Source organism: Magnolia sinica, chromosome 12 (genome assembly GCF_029962835.1).
Source record: "Magnolia sinica isolate HGM2019 chromosome 12, MsV1, whole genome shotgun sequence".
Lineage (NCBI taxonomy): Eukaryota > Viridiplantae > Streptophyta > Magnoliopsida > Magnoliales > Magnoliaceae > Magnolia > Magnolia sinica.
In genome coordinates, this window is record NC_080584.1 from 65,239,449 (window position 1) to 65,250,695 (window position 11,247).

At 38.1% G+C, this 11,247-nt stretch overlaps 1 long non-coding RNA gene across 1 annotated transcript; it reads right to left on the reverse strand.

The window, feature by feature from the left end:
• Positions 1-6,781: 6,781 nt before the first annotated feature.
• On the reverse strand, positions 6,782-10,599 carry LOC131220582 (uncharacterized). Its single transcript, XR_009158706.1, has 5 exons — positions 10,477-10,599; positions 8,757-9,033; positions 7,219-7,380; positions 6,932-7,129; positions 6,782-6,841 (listed from the first exon to the last, which is right to left on the reverse strand). It is a non-coding gene; the product is annotated as an uncharacterized LOC131220582 (long non-coding RNA).
• Between the last annotated feature and the right edge of the window lie 648 nt (positions 10,600-11,247).

Consider the following 11,247-nt stretch of genomic DNA (forward strand, 5'->3'; position numbering starts at 1 on the left):
ATATATATATATATATATATATATATATATATATATATATATATATGTAGGTAGGAAATCCATCACTCAATAGAAAATAAAGTTTCTCGATATATTTATGATTTAATCTTTCAAAAATTCTACGAAAAGCATATTAAAAAAATATACCATTTTTTGCTAGAGAATAAGCTAGTGAGGGCAAGATGATCATTAGTCATATTTTTACTCATAAGATATTGGCTGACGTTTGACTAAACTAATAGTACATGACCTTTTTTTTTTTTTGAAAGTGGAACGGAGCCAAGATGCTGATTGCACTATATTATCTAACATTTATACATAATATTCATATTGAACGTTGAGTAGGTTCACATATGTACCCAACATGACTTGATTTCTAAATATGTTACAAGTATTAGATCTGACCCCAACCTAAAACCTTAAGTCCAAAAATAGATGTAGATCTTCTTAAATCACGATAATTAACTTGGTTTTAATAGATCTGATCGCACCCATTAATAACCATAACTTCAGGAAACATGCCCACAAGTATTTTGAGTCCATCAACAAGGAACATGTAATTACAAAATGAAAACATGTGGAGAAGTGATCCTTATGAACATATTTTTTTTTCTCCCAAACTAAGGTTAAACCATGGTATTCCTTCATATATGACTCATTAAAGCATTTGACTGACCCCTCAATTGGGCCCCCTCACCGGTGTTCGAGAGCAGAGATAGTTATATCATTGTTAGGACATATTTTAGGACTTGTTGAAGATTTATCTAATTCAATAGTAGCCCTTGCAAAGAAAAATCCTGGCTGTGTAGGTTCGGGAAGTTTCATAGATTCGCTTGAAAGCATGAGAATGACCAAAGACATGGTGGGCCTATCAGCTCCATCTTGTTGAACACTTAATAATCCAATGTGGATCCATCTGAGCACTTCATTAGTGGAACATGACTCTGCTAACAAAGGGTCAATGAACTCTGTCATTCTTCCATCACACCACAATCCCCATGCCTATAATATCAAACTTTATGTAAGAAATGAGATTAAAAAGGTGGGTTTAATTTAATTTTTGGGGAGAATCCTACATAATTAATTTAGAGGCTCAGACCATCTTCTGAGAGAAGGTGGCTATTGTTCCTTTTTCCACTTATGATCTCTAGTAGTAGAACTCCAAAGCTATAAACATCAGATTTCACAGAGAATAACCCTCCCATTCCATACTCTGGTGCTATGTAGCCACTATTGGGGATGACCAGATGCAAACATTAATTAGAAGCATTATAACTAGCAAAATGAGAATGGACCTTAGATTCATTCCCAGATGACAATTTGGCAAAATCATCTCACCACTCATTTGGTCTATGCCATTATTTTCATGCCATGGTTGGGAAATTAGACATGTACAATCAACGTTTGGTTCTCGGTCTTGATCAACGGGAAAGGAGGGGGTTTTTTCAAATCTTCTAGAGGTCTACGCCAGGAAGACCCTCTGTCCCCCGCCCTTTTCATCCTGGCTGCAGAGGTTCTTGGCAAAGGATTCTCAAATTTGGTTTCTAGTGGGGCTTGTGCTCCATTTAAGCTTAAGCGGGGCTGTAAGCAAATTACTCATTTACTCTATGCAGATGATACGATATTTTTCCTAAATGGGAGTAAATCTTTGATTACGGCAACAGCCACGTCTCTCCTCTTATCAATCAATCTCGGGCCAAAAAATTAATCTCGCTAAAAGCAGCTTCTACCATGTCCTCTCTCTCCCGCTAGGTAGGAAGCGACAGATTGAAAGGATCGGCATGAGAGGATCTTCATCTCCGTTCTGTTATCTTGGCATTCCCTTATTCACGGGAAGAAACAGAAGTTCTCCCTTTCTTCTGCTGATAGCTAAGATTGAGTCCAGAATCCTTAGTTGGTTTGCTCACTACTTGTCCCAGGCCAATAGATGCACGCTAATTAACCATGTTCTTGGGAGTATCCCTATTCATATGATGGCGGTAACCCAGATCCTTTCTCTCGTTCTGGATAAGTTGAAAGCAAAGATGGCTGATTTTTTCTGGGGCTGGCAAGACAAAAAAAAAAGCTCCATTGGCTGAGCTGGCGTAAAATTGCTCGTCCAAAAGAAAAGGGTGGTTTGGGCATCCGCAGGCTCAAGGAGGTGATTAAGGCATTGAGACTTAAGATGGCGTGGACATTGTTATCCTGTTCCGCCTCCAGCATCTAGGTTGTTTTCATCATCTCAAAGTACGATCAGCCTCTGCATGTGGATCCTGCTTCTGATCTTCATCAAGGTACTTCTCCTTTGTGGAAACAGGTCGTCAGGATGGCCTAGCTAGCTGAAAATGTCTCCCAATGGGCCATCGGTCAGGGGGATCTTAGCTTTTAGAAATGCAATTGGACAGGTCTAGGTCCCTTAGCTAATCTCACCCTTCAGCCCATCCCAGCAGGTCTTCTTTAACTTTTTGTTAGGGAGGTTCTTAATCTTAACGGGCCCCACTTTCCAAGGCCTATCGTTGATCTCCTGCCAGAGAACGTCTTGGATCATATAACCACCGGAGGTTTCTGTACTTCGCCAGGGCTGGACGAGCGTTTCTGGCCCCTCGACCGCTTGGGAATCTTCACAGTTAAGTCAGCCTGGGCCCTTTACAGGACTAGAGACAATAGTCTGCAGTGGCACAATAGAATCTGGAACCCCTTCCTTCCCCTGAAGATTTCGATGTTCGTTTGGCATTTGACCCAAGGTGCGATCCCGACGGATGACAGAATTCAGGGGCGTGGTGTTAGTCTTGCATCTAAATGTTGCTGTTGTGACCTTCATCATTCTCCTTTCAGCCCCTCCCTGGAGACCACCAAACCCCTCTTCATCAGCGGCTTCCTTTCTGACCAAGTGTGGTCATTTTTCAACAGCAGCTTTAATCTCCACCTTCCCCACCAGGATTCGGTTTGGGAAAGACTTTCCTCCTGGTGGAACGTGTTGCCAACTGGTAAGAGCCCTTCATGTATTCAATGTACTATCCCCTGCCTCATCCTTTGGGAGCTTTAGAAAGCAAGAAATGTAGCTCGCTTCAATAATGTTCACCCCACGGTGGTTAATGTCATCAACTGCATCTTTTGGTGGCTTGGTAAGATTAGCTACCAACGCCCCGGAGCCAAAACTTTTACTAAAGATGACCTCTCCACTTTTCATTAGCTCAACATTCGGCATCTCCCCCCTGTCCAGAGAATATTTCAGGTGGTTAAGTGGTCCAGACCATAGGAGGGTTGGATAAAGGTTAACATTGACGGAGCCGCGCTGGGAAATCCAGGTGACTCTGGAGGTGGCGGGATTGGAAGGGATTCCTCCAGCTCTTTTCTCTTTGCTTTCTCCCATAGGTATGGTGTCGGGACTAACAATAGAGCGGAGCTTAGGGCCCTCTACGATGCGATGGATATTTGTATTAACCGGGGTTATAATCAGATTTTCCTAGAATCTGATTCGAAATGCGTGGTCGATGCGTTCTTGGGTAAATCCTCCCCGGCTTGGAAATGGAGATACTGGTGGACCCGAATCAATGACTTGAAGAACAGGGGCACTTTTGTGATCTTCCTTGTTCCAAGGGAAGGCAATGGCCCTGCCGATGGGCTTGCCAATGCTACAGCATTGTCCCAACAAAACTCTTCCTACCTCTTTTTCTCTGAGCTCCCATGGGAAATGAAAGGGCTCTTCAGATTAGATGCAATGGGTATAGCTTCCTTGAGAGCCATCTGAGAGCAGTTTTCTTTCTGTGTTGTGTTGTACAGGGTTGGTCTTGTTCTCTTGGTTCCTTTTTGTCCCCAGGAGTTCCCTGTGTTCTGTACATTTTTTTTTATCTTTAATATACAATCTTTAAAAATAAAAAAAAAAAGAAAAAGAAAAAAGAAAAAAAAAAGACATGTACAATCAACTGGTGTATTGCATATTTACGCTGACTCATAAAAGTACAATTAGCTTATGAGTATCTTCAATTTCAAAACCATGCATCAAATTGTCCTGTGAGAGATGAATCTAGAGCTTTTGGGGCATTAAATGTATTTGCAAAGTAGAATAATGCATGAGAACTTACTATGTTCGGATGACTCTATTGGTATTGACCTGACTTTGATTTCCACCTAAAAATCGAGCCATACCAAAGTTAGAAATCTTTGGGTTCATCATATAGTCTAACAAAACATTGCTATCTTTTAAATCCCTATGAACAATTTTGAGTCTCGAGTCTTCATGGAGATAAACAAGGCCCTTTGTGATTCCACCTACTATGTTATGGCGTCTTTCCCAGCCTAATTGAGCACGCTTAACTGGATTTAAAAACAACACGAAGATTGAGGTAGATCATGTTTGGGTTTCATTTCTTCAAGTTTAGTTTAACAATTTAGGTTGTGTATCTTAGAAATGCAAATTAAATTAAGGGTGTGTTTGGATATGTCGAATCCACTAAGATAAATGAGCTATTTGGATAGATGGAAAAGTACCATGGATTTCATGACATAAGTATAGTTGTCTATAGTAGCAATTCCTTGGTACAAGAAACAAAGTGATTATTGTGTAATAAAACTAGGATTTCCACTTTCGCCAAACAACTCCCCCTAATTTTATAATATAAATTTCTACATTAATGATTAAAATTATACTAAAACTTATAAGCTTGATACAACCCTCCTTTAGGGCTTAGGACTATCAAGGAGAGCACAAAACTTGCGATGGGTGTAATGTAAAAGTCTACATAGGTTGATTAAAATTAATGAATTTAATCATTGGATGATCATTATGTTATTCATAAAATCCAAATAGATACGTGACGGGATAGATACATGTATTTTGGGTCACCCCAATAGCACAAAAAGGGAATAGGGGTAACCTATCGTGAAGGAAAGGAAAACAAAACATGATCCGTCACCCTGACGGCACCCAACCCGACCTTATCTAGCACCACCTTTCCTCTAATATCATGAGAAAGGTCCCTCAGAGTGCGGAACATCCTGCTAGCTTGCGAGCTGCTGCCTAATCATTTGGTAGCTAAAACATAATCAATGACAAGAACAAATTACATCATATATTCATTGGCGCACAAATGGAGGCCAAAGAAATTACCTAAGGTCCAACATATTTAGGTCGATACAACATTTTGTTACATACACCATGTGTCTAGCTGGATGATTGGTTTTATTAATAATACAACACCATAGATTGTGACACATTTAATAATTTAGATAATCTGAGAAACGTAGCATGTTTTAGAAAACTAGCCATGTTGGGCTGAAATTGGCGCCCATTTTACTTGCCTTTTGCTTTGTTTAACTCTATTTAAAGTGGGAGAGTGTTGTACATATTTCATTTATGTGTATAGTGAAGTTGAGAAAAGTAAAGAAGAGAGAAGGGTCCGAACCAAATAGGAAGACATTAAGGCTGGTGTTTGGCATGTATTCATAGATGAGCAGTTTCTCTCCTCTCTCAATGCAGCAATACAAGAGACTCACAACGTTCCTATGTTGGAGTTTGGCAATCAACGTGACTTCATTCTTGAATTCCACCAGACCTTGCCCTGAGCTCCTTGAGAGCCTTTTCACTGCTATTTGCTTCCCATCCAATAGCATTCCCTGGAATGAATTTTGATGCAGTGGTTGGATAATTAGAAAATCAACCTATTATGTTTAAGCATTAATTGGTTAGCTTTATTTAAATATTACTCAACTACTCCTAAGTAATCTTGCGTTTGGGTGGCCAAGCAGCTTGAATTGCAAACATTCATTTTAGTTAAAATGATGTAATACAATTAATGAGGTTTTTAAGTATTCATAATGAGGTAATAATCTTTAAATTATTACAATCATGTTTAGGCCAATTTAGATGAGGAAAAATAAAAGAAATGAGTCAAAAAGTGAACACTTTTCCATTTATAGAATGTTTAATTATGTTTGAGAAACAAGAATGATAAGGGATTATACATAGCAATCATTACACTTTTTCATAATCAATTTTCCCAACAAAAGATATGAGCTGAGCATGATCTCATAGTAATAAGATTTTTACTTACTATCCAAACAAGATCTCCAAAGATGGAATCGGTAGTTTAATGGTGTCATGGAATCCTTAGGAATCCATCATTGGATAAACAATATACTTTTTTTTTTCCCTCAATCCAAATATGCCGTGTGGAGGTCAAGAAGTTAAAACTTGGTTTCACTACAACAACTGGGACTTTTACCGGCGCTCGCAAGCACCGACCCTAAAAGCACCGGCAATTGTAATAGTGGCGCTAACCAAGCGCCGATAAATGGGTATGTCGGGAAAAGTATTGGCGGTGCTAGGTGAGTTTTACCAGCGCTTGTCAGAGCGCCAATAATTGTAGTTTGTCCCAACGCGAATAAGCGCCGATAAAAGTCACTCCAAGCACCAGTATAAATGGTTTCTGAACACTTTTTCTAATGAAAAAGCACCGTAAAATTTCTACACAAGCGCCAGTAAAAGCTTTTGTATAGATTTAAGAGGCCCTAGCATGCCAGTATTTTTTATTATTATATATAATTCAATCAAAACTTGTATTTTTAAAATATGAGAAACATAAAAATGATGCCATACAAATAAAATTGAATATTAAACAAAATTTATATTACTAGACAATAAAAAAAATATAGTATTTATTACAATACACATCTTCAATCTGATGAGTTGGCTAAAAAATATTAATATTAATTGATAACTAATACAGCGGATTTCCTTCACTTAAGGGTTATCTGGGGGCCTTATGCCATACAAATATCTTGCAATTTGAGTCCGAAGATCTGCTATGCAAATAAACTTCTTCAAAATGTTCTTGGGCATGATGTATGTGTAGCCTGTCTCCTGTAATCAGGAATTACTCACATAAGTTCAGTTTCCAAAACCTTGAAAGTTAAAAAGTGCATACAATGGAAAATAGCCATAATTATTTACCTTAATGTCCTTGGTGTTCACATAAATATGATTTACTCTAAGATATAGATTCGTCGCTGAGATTGCTCCCACACGCCAATTAGTTTTAGAACTAAATGCTGCTTGCTCATAAGGGCTTGTTGTGGTGACAATGAGTTCATCGCCGTGCACAATTGTTGTCCTTGTTGTGACTGCTATAGGTTGGCTTGCTTCTTTCGCCTGCACATGAAGATTTGCTAAAGATTATTGGCCAAGTGAAATAGGCAAAGAAGCTTCTTAGCTTGATAGACTTTTATTAAACACATCACCTGCTTCTCAATCTCCGTAATCTGTTGCCTCTGTTGTAAAGGTGGAGTTATCTCAGCCCCCAGTATTATATCACGAATTTCAGACTGTGTCAGTGCCGAGGTGTTTACATTATTCTTCTTGGCATAATCTAAGAGTTTAAGATCTCTCAGAGCAACCTCAACCTACATTGAAGGAGATATTAACAACTCTCATATATGAAAATTAAGGTAGCAATCACCAGTTCTACTTCAAAATGCATCATGGTATATGATTTCACACCCTGTAACAACTATTGGGTCTATCAACACATGATAGACAATTGTATACTGCCATGTTAGGGTTAATTCCAATAGGGAGCTACAAGATTTGAAACAAGTAAATTTTCCTAAGTATGCATGTACACATTAGGGTATATGAGCATTCATGAATGTATACATCTAACAGTCTGCGTGCATCTAATAACATCTTTTTTTAATGTTCCAACCCAGTAAGGGGTGTGATCAATTTAATAGATAAGAAATACCTAGATGCGGTCCATTCCTGGTAATTTTCAAACAACAACAACAACAACAACAACAACAATAACAATAATACTGGCCCAATTCCTTTTATACGTGAGATACTACCCTGCAGGTACTTGGATATGGAACAAATGGTACCTAAAACTTACATCTCTAGATTTTAGGTCAAAGGCTATGATGACTACTTATGTGGATGGATGATGATCATCTCCTGTTAAAAGTGAAAGATTTCTTGCTTTAATGTTTTACCAAGAGTTTCAACACGAGGTCATGGGTTCGAGTACCCATTGTCGTGAAATCTCACCATGGTGTGAGTGTGTGAGTGTGTGTGGGGTGTGAGTGCGTGTGTTAAAAAAACAAAAAAAGAAAAAAGAAAAAAAGAAAAAAAGAAGAAGATCCATGTCGGACCAGTGGATGGTCTCTTTGGGCTGACCTACATAAGACACTGACATCGAAGAAAAGAAATAGTCATAGTGAACCTATCTCAAGAAACTACAAGTAATTAGGGAAATGACATTTAAGATTTAGCTGTTTGGTTCCATAGTATAACACTAGATCAACCCCCTTGTGGCTAGTCTTCCTGGCCCTTTGATTTCTAACATACAAGATTCCCTTCTTAGGGGGCCCATGGTATTCTATGATTCAAACCCTTCATCTGCTAGCCTTGAGAGTAGCTAAGTGATGCACAGGAAATATACAAAATAAGACAATCTTATGCCTTTGATGTTTGGACTTGTCATTATGAAATATGGAATGTTGACGTACTCTGTCTACATTTTTAGACCACCAAGGTAAGTGTTTGGAACATCTAATCTAGGATATTCCAAGACATTCCTCTTCCACAGTGAGGAACATCGGATCAGCAGTTTGGATCCTTGAGCCATGGGCCAAACATGCAGTGAATCATCAGATGAGTAGGACTTCGTAATTCCTCTACAAATCTAAGTCACCATTTATTTATTTTGGTTAGTTACAAACATGGCTAGTCAAAGAATTCAAGGAAAAAGTGAGTAAAAAGGAAAAGAGTGTTAGAATACCTGATCGAGTGAGTTGTAGTTATCGGCAATCCTTGACTACCTTCTATTTGATTTGCTCATCACTTCGGGTTCAGTATAGCTGCTAGCATAGGAAGGGCTGGGTGAGGTAGCCCATGCAGGCGTATTCCCATAAGGATATGAATGGCGGTGGCTTTCCATCCTAGAGCTTTTCCCTCCCATGATTACTATTAGAAATTTCTAAACACTGAACAGAATCAAATAGCTTTATTCTAACAAATGGCCTTCTACCACCAACTGAATTGTCTGATCACAGCCTCTGACTGCACAAAATATCAGATTACTAAGCTTAATACATCGTACTTTTTTTTTCTGAAGGTGAGCTTAATAAGTCATACTAGTACATAGGAGAACAAAAACTGATTCCTACCATAGAAACTTTCAGATGGAATATGGGGTCCACCATGTAAACCTCCACCATTAAAACCTTCGACTTAGGAAGGTCCTGGTGGTGTGGCTCACTTGAGATTTAGATTGAATTGATTTTTGGGCTCATGTCCTAACATAACCGATGGACGGCGTGGATGCCTTACACATCATGGTGGCTCGATAGCTTTTTGTTGCATGGGCTCACTGCCACATCTGGTGTCAACCAAATGGACACAACATTATGCAGTTGGTGGAACCGTAGGATGGCAGATCTCTCTTTCTACAGTAACTGTGGTAGAGAGAGATATATTGGGACCCATCAAGTAGGCCCTATCATAGATGGCCCATGTTTCGAATGTTGGGGAACCGTAGAAGCACACAGAGATGAATCAAGCAAATCAAGCAAAGTACTATCAATCACACCACAAGTTCAAACATAAACAATTCAAATAAAATCAGACCGTAGAATTTTGAGTGGACCTTTATCACCAACTTGAGCAGAGTTAGCTGGTGTCATTGAGCCCATAAAAGTCCAAATTCAAATCAAAGTAAAAACAATGCCTGAAACCAAGTTTCATTGGAAGGTGACCTAAATTACCTTCAAACCAACATGAAACCAAAACATAACATATCAACTGAAAAAAGGGTCCCATGATATGTCGTCTTAAACACCATTTTGCATGTTCCAGTTCAAGATGCAAGAAATGAAGTTCGAAAACTGTGATAGCCATTAAAAATCCAAACTAATAATTAAAAATAAAAATAAATAAATAAATAAAGCAGCTTGACTCCCCATATGAGAATCTAACCATAACGACATTGAATCAAAATTCCACTAGAACTCAGTCATACCGAATTCGGTCAACCACCAATTCATGCTCTACAAAACATCAGATAAAAACCTAAAATTTAAATCTTCTCTTAAAGAAAATCCAAATCTTTCAATTCACAGTTTCGATTAGAACACCACACAAATGAAAATCAACATATCACCCCATAATTACAACAAATGACATGCACCCTATCCAAAAAGGGGTGTATCTTTCAAAAAACAAGGGTATAAACATCTACTACTGTAGCATAGAAGAATTGAATTCCACACACACAACAATAAAAACCCACCTCAGAAAATCCTCATTCATATAAAAGAAACAAAGGAATTCACAAATAATTAGAATTTCGACCCTACATTCTAATGCAGACGAATTGGCATGACATGCATAGTATTGGAAAAGGGGGTGTACATATTGAAAACAAGGGTGCAAATATTCATTCCTATAACAGATAAAAATTCAATTTCATTATAGAGAGACCAAGAACAAGTAAGACCAACCTAAAAAAAAAAAAATCTATATTCTCAAGCAATGAGACTGATTCGGAAGAGAAACATCCCTGTTTTATATTATTCCTGGTAAGAAATAAGTCAGAATAGCAAAATCCTAAAATAGTTTCAACAAAAACGATGGGCAAGATATAGACAGGAACAATCTATGAAGGTTTTAGCTAATACCTTTGAACTTGTGAATCAGATCAACACTATCAACAACCCTGATTCGAGAATCTACAGATGTAATAAGCACTTCTAAATTAGGGATTCGACCATGCAAATCCCTAAAAATGGATTCGACAATGTAAATCCCTAAAAATGGATTCGACAACACAAATCCCTAATTAGGGATTTGTATTCAACAAAGCATATTCCTTGAATCCTAAGAGTTAAGAGAACCTTGAATCCATTTAAACAATTAGAGAAGTTGTAAAAGGATGAACATAGGTGGTATTAGGTGAACTTAGTACTTCAGTTAGTTACCATACAAATCCTGCGCAGCCACTAAGTGAACACTTAATTTTTAAAAAAAAACAAAAAAACAAAAAAAAAAAAAACCATGCATTCCACTTATTAAAACTAACCTTGAATCTGAATAAGAACCAGTGGGGGTGTAGCCTGCAAGCAAAATCAAAGGGTCTAAAAACACATTTTTATGAATTTCAATGCTTTTATTGTGTTGGAAAGGTGATGTGGTGGTCCAAGATCAGGTCCGTTCTTACTGATTGGACCATTTTGAGTTATAAATGGACGGTTTAAAAGAATACCAATGACGAC